Below are 6,158 nucleotides of genomic sequence, written 5' to 3'. Positions count from 1 at the left end.
TTAGTGATCGGTTAGTAATTGGTTAGTGATCGGTTAGTAATCGGTTAATGATCGGTTAGTAATCTGTTAGTGATCGGCTAGTAATCGGTTAGTGATCGGTTAGTGATCGGTTAATGATCGCTTAGTAATCGGTTAATGATCGCTTAGTAATCGGTTAGTAATCAGTTAATGATCGGTTAGTAATCGGTTAATGATCGGTTAGTAATCGGTTAATGATCGCTTAGTAATCGGTTAGTAATCTGTTAATGATCGGTTAGTAATCGGTTAATGATCGGTTAGTAATCGCTTAGTGATCGGTTAGTAATTGGTTAGTGATCGGTTAGCAATCGGTTAATGATCGGTTAGTAATCGGTTAATTGGTCAGAAATGAATCATCTTAATTAGTGTCCTAACCACCCACTGTGTCCCGCACCTTATCAGACCTGTAACTCTTTCCATTGTTTCTATTTCTGTTCTCTTTCATTGTGTGTGTGTGTGTGTGTGTGTGTGTGTGTGTGTGTGTGTGTGTGTGTGTGTGTGTCTCTGTGTGTGTGTCTCTGCTGCAGGTCTTTGATCCTCACAGCTCTGCCACCAGTCTCAGTACCAGATTGTAATCAGCATGATGTTTACCCGCCACACACACACACACACACACACACACACACACACACAGCCTCCCACCAGCCAGCAGCGGGCCTCGACACACACACACACACACACACACACACACACACACACACACACAGCCTCCACCAGCCACGCGCTGTCGACCGCAGCCCAACTCACACAAGCACAGCTTCATCAGCAGCTGTTATGGATTTCCGAGGCAGTTTTTCCAGATTCTCCGCTCGCTCTCAGCTCTTAAGTCCGATCGAGGATGTTCCTTCAACTACCTTTTCCTCTGATTGTAGTTGTTGTATTTTTTATACCTGCCTTTTTCTTGCAGAGAGTTTCAGACAAACCCCAGCCAAGGCATTGCAAATGGACTCATTCCTTATCGGCCCGAAATAATAAAAAAAAGTTTTTTCAATCCTTATTTTCCCATTGCATTGGTGTCTAAGTGACTAATGTGAACAAAAGTCTTTGAAATTGGTCCAGTTTTGAGCAAAAACGCTTTAACCGGCAGCCATGAGTCGGGCTGCAATATAATCATATAAGGCAAATGTTCATCGTCATTTTCCGTCCATTAAAAGTGCTTAGTGCTGTTATTGCGACTGCTCAGGTTATTATTCTAAGTGTCTGACAACATTATGGAAAGGATCCTTACAGAGATAGACCCCTTGTTAAAGAGTAAGATCCTTTTAGTTTAACATAAAACAGCCCTGAAAACCACCATCACCAAACTCCACCAGACTCCATGTAAATAATCAGGACTTTTAGCGTGTATAGAGCTAGCATATCTCCATCAGACTCCATGTAAATAATCAGGACTTTTAGCGTGTATAGAGCCAGCATATCTCCACCAGACTCCATGTAAATAATCAGGACTTTTAGCGTGTATAGAGCCAGCATATCTCCACCAGACTCCATGTAAATAATCAGGACTTTTAGCGTGTATAGAGCCAGCATATCTCCACCAGACTACATGTAAATAATCAGGACTTTTAGCGTGTATAGAGCCAGCATATCTCCACCAGACTCTATGTAAATAATCAGGACTTTTAGCGTGTATAGAGCCAGCATATCTCCACCAGACTCCATGTAAATAATCAGGACTTTTAGCGTGTATAGAGCCAGCATATCTCCACCAGACTACATGTAAATAATCAGGACTTTTAGCGTGTATAGAGCCAGCATATCTCCACCAGACTCTATGTAAATAATCAGGACTTTTAGCGTGTATAGAGCCAGCATATCTCCACCAGACTCCATGTAAATAATCAGGACTTTTAGCGTGTATAGAGCCAGCATATCTCCACCAGACTCCATGTAAATAATCAGGACTTTTAGCGTGTATAGAGCCAGCATATCTCCACCAGACTACATGTAAATAATCAGGACTTTTAGCGTGTATAGAGCCAGCATATCTCCACCAGACTCTATGTAAATAATCAGGACTTTTAGCGTGTATAGAGCCAGCATATCTCCACCAGACTCCATGTAAATAATCAGGACTTTTAGCGTGTATAGAGCCAGCATATCTCCACATGTAAATGGGTGAATTAAGGGTTAATTTCAACCAAACCAGAGTGGTGATTGTTGGAACAGTGGAAAGATGAACCAAGACGGCATTGGGAGTTTTATTTTGTTTCTGTCAACTTTGAATGAAGTGTGTTTTACGATGATTAAATTACTGATTATTTACATGGATTCTGGTATGTTGGGTGATGCTGATTTCGGGGCTGTTTCTGGTTAAACTAAAGATCTTACTCCTTAACAAAATGGTCTATCTCTGTAGGTATCCTTTACATAATGATGTCGGACACTTAGAATAATAATCTGGACCTTACAGTGGCAAAAAAAAGGTGCGTAATTGCCCATTAACGGTACATTGCAGCTTGTTTCGCTGTTGACGACTGGAGGGGTTTTGCTTAACACTGGACCAATTTCAAAGATTGTTGTTCCCATCAGTCACTTAGGCCCAAAAACAAGGGAAAAAAAACAAAACAGAATTATCCTTTAAATCTCTTCAGTCAATCCAGCCACTGGATGTCTTTCACTCAGTAGGTTTTAAATTATCAGTTTTAATCAGCCAATCAATCAGAATCCAGTATTGTGAAACTAACGTTAATAACTGTTAGCTAAACATTACTAACAACGTTATTAGGAGCCACTAATAATAATGAAAACTAAAAAATATGAGATCAAGTATTGGACCAGTCCTACTGACGTGTGGGTATATGTGTGTGTGTGTGTGTGTGGGCTTTTATTTTGTATATTATGCCATTTTAATTCACGTATTTATATTTTGAAGTCACTGTAAGCAGGATTTTATACCACAAGGAAAACCGTTTAAGAAAGCTGCTATCTCAGTTTCCTGTCGACATGTTTGCTCAGATATATAGTATGTGTAAAACATAATAATTGTAATAATAATAATATTTTTTCTTCATACTTGTAGCAACTTTCTCACATGATTACATATCAAAATCACTTCCAGACTTGATTTTGATGAATGTTTAGGATGTACAAATTACACTAACCTTTTAAAGGTGCTGTAGGTAGGATTGCGAAGATTCAGGACTTAGCCAAAAAATTTGAACATTGACAACTTCTCAGTCCCTCCCCCCCCTTTCCGCTAAAGCCCAAAACAGTCTCTTAAGCCCCTCTCCCCACAAGGGAGAATGAATGCGTGTGCATGAGCAGTGATTGACACGCAGTTAGCAGTGATTGGCCCTGATTGGTGCATCTGAACAGGGAGCTGTGGATTTTTGCAGATCGCACTACAGGCTGTAGGTGGAGCCAGAGGAGCCAGTTTTTTTTATATTACATAATTCATGTAGTTCTACTGGAGCATAGGGTCAGTTTCAGCAGATATGACAGAAAGTTAGTTTTATAAGACTTACCTACTGCACCTTTAAAGCAACGCCTCAGCAGAGTGTCTCACCCTAAAGTGAGATTCTTCTGCTGTTTCTTTTTTAACTCTGCGTCAATACCAAGTGCTTTATTCCACGAGTTATAATCACAGACTGTAAAGATAACAGACGAAGCAGCAGCCACGTCACCCATTGGTTTGGGGACTGCATGTACGGCAGAGTAGAAAATCTGCAAACATTCCCTTAAAGGTGCCCTGCAACACTTATTTCATTACTTTGTGATAATGTCTGAAGTTCTACCATGGACTCTGTAACATTTTGTTTGTGGAAAAAATGCCTTGGTTACCTTGTTTCAAGCCATTCTAGCGTCATATAGAAAGCCTGCAGGAAGACTCAGCTCGATTTCTGCCAGTTCTCATTAATATTCAACAAGCTAAGCTGTTTGAATCTGATTGGCTAACAGCTAGCCAATAAGAGCCTGGCTGTCAGCATCCTTTACCCAGCCCAACTGGGCGAGCTCATGAATAGTAATGAGCTCAGGCAGTATGATGTCAGACTGACCAGCTTTTGTGATTGGTTTGATTTCTCCGCTTATTTATGTTCAGTGTCTAGAGCTGACAGAGGAGGTAGCAGTTCATTTTCACATTCACCACATAACACAAACACATATGGACCTAACAGATTTAAAAAAAGTATGGCAGGGCACCTTTAAGTTACCAGATAACGCCAGCGGTAGCTAGCTAGCTTGGTTGGCAGAACGCTGAACAAGACAAATTTTTAGGCGACCAAAATGTTCCAGGTAACTTTGAAGAAGTGAAAACACACAGTGAGAGTTTACCAGCCAACACGGCTTGTAGATTTTTTAAGTTACCAACCAATCACTTTTTCCACGAGCCAATTTTTTTCCCAGGGAAAACTAAATTATTATATTTTATTATTATTATAGATTATGAGTGCCGCTGAATACATTTAAGCAGCCATGTTTCTTCAAAAAATATGTGTTTGGCTTGATGGCTGGCAGATAAAATATAAACATTTACTTTACTCTTGAAAAATATCTCCACGTTTAGCTGTTTATTCCTAACTAACTTTACTACTTCATTTCAGCTCCTCTGGTTTGTTTCGCGCTGTTCCGATTGTTTCCGAGCCCAAACACACACCAAACCGCCCAAATGTCTTCCCAGAAAAACAGACCAATCTGTAAACACTGGCTTGTTGGATCGTTTCTGCAGCCGGCCGATCTAAACAGACGCTTCACTTCATTCGTCACCAGCCAAATTGGCTCGTAACTTTACAATGTTATACCAACCCAACCAAAGTTAATTTTTACCGGCATTTGGCAGGTGTTAATTTAAAGCCCTGGGTCTGCTTTATCGTCTATTCTAAAATAAATGGGACCATCATTTACTAAATGAACATCATGCTGTATTGAAGAAGACTTGAAACTAGCCATTGAGACCATGAACTCATTATGAAAATGTTTACAGAGGTAATAAATCAAGTGAGAAGTAGGCTCATTTTCTCATAGACTTCTATAGAAACAGACTTCTTCTTGGAGCCAGTGGAGTCGCCCCCTGCTGGAAATTAGATTTTTTTCGGCTTCAGGTAGCTTCGTGCATCATTTTTACAGTCTATGGCTATAACTCAGCAGTTCTCAATTTTTGGATTTCAGCCGTCCTTACTCAGAGAAAGTTTTCTTCACAGTTGGTCTGCGCAGAAATCTTTTTCCATCCTGTTCTGTTGGCATCAACCTTATTTAATTGCCAAAAGAACGACACTGTAGGCCTCACAGGTTTACTCAACCCGTTCTCACTCCCAACTCGTAAAATACAGACGCTCGGTCAGTGGCTCTCGACGTCAGATACCGACGCAAAAATCAACGTTGGGCGCTGTTAGACGATTTAGTATTAACAGGGACAACAATCAAACAACACAGGACTTTCACCCAGTTTCACCTAAACCTGACTGTCCCGTTCTCGTGCCGCATGTCAGTCAGTATGTCCTGACCCACAGCGTCAAAAGTGAGGCCAAGATTCCCGACGCTGAAGGAGACTTTTAACGTGATTAACAAACGCTAAAGGAGACTTTTAGCGTGATTAACAAATGCTGAAGGAGACTTTTTGCGTGAATAACAAACGCTAAAGAAGACTTTTTGCGTGAATAACAAACGCTAAAGGAGACTTTTTGCGTGAATAACAAACGCCAAAGGATGCCAAGATTCCTGATGCTAAAGGAGACTTTTAGCGTGAATAACAAAAACTAAAGGAGACTTTTAGCGTGATTAACAAAAACTAAAGGAGACTTTTAGCGTGGTTAACAAAAACTAAAGGAGACTTTTAGCGTGAATAACAAAAACTAAAGGAGACTTTTAGCGTGGTTAACAAAAACTAAAGGAGACTTTTAGCGTGAATAACAAAAACTAAAGGAGACTTTTAGCGTGGTTAACAAAAACTAAAGGAGACTTTTAGCGTGAATAACAAAAACTAAAGGAGACTTTTAGCGTGATTAACAAAAACTAAAGGAGACTTTTAGCGTGATTAACAAAAACTAAAGGAGACTTTTAGCGTGATTAACAAACGCTAAAGGAGACTTTTAGCGTGATTAACAAACGCTAAAGGAGACTTTTTGCATGGATAACAAACGCTAAAGAAGACTTTTTGCGTGAATAACAAAAGCTAAAGGATGCCAAGATTCCTGATGCTA

At 40.1% G+C, this 6,158-nt stretch overlaps 1 protein-coding gene across 1 annotated transcript in view; it reads left to right on the top strand.

Moving 5' to 3' along the window:
- inpp5l (inositol polyphosphate-5-phosphatase L) overlaps positions 1–669 on the top strand; it is a 57,302-nt gene extending 56,633 nt beyond the window's left edge. The window contains exon 16 of the mRNA XM_028578709.1: positions 546–669. The gene's annotated coding sequence lies outside the window, so the exon portion shown is untranslated. The remainder of the gene's footprint in view (positions 1–545) is intronic.
- Positions 670–6,158: the final 5,489 nt, after the last annotated feature.

The sequence above is a fragment of the Perca flavescens genome, chromosome 5, assembly GCF_004354835.1.
Source record: "Perca flavescens isolate YP-PL-M2 chromosome 5, PFLA_1.0, whole genome shotgun sequence".
NCBI classification, from domain to species: domain Eukaryota; kingdom Metazoa; phylum Chordata; class Actinopteri; order Perciformes; family Percidae; genus Perca; species Perca flavescens.
This window is presented reverse-complemented; position numbering and strand designations above follow the sequence as displayed.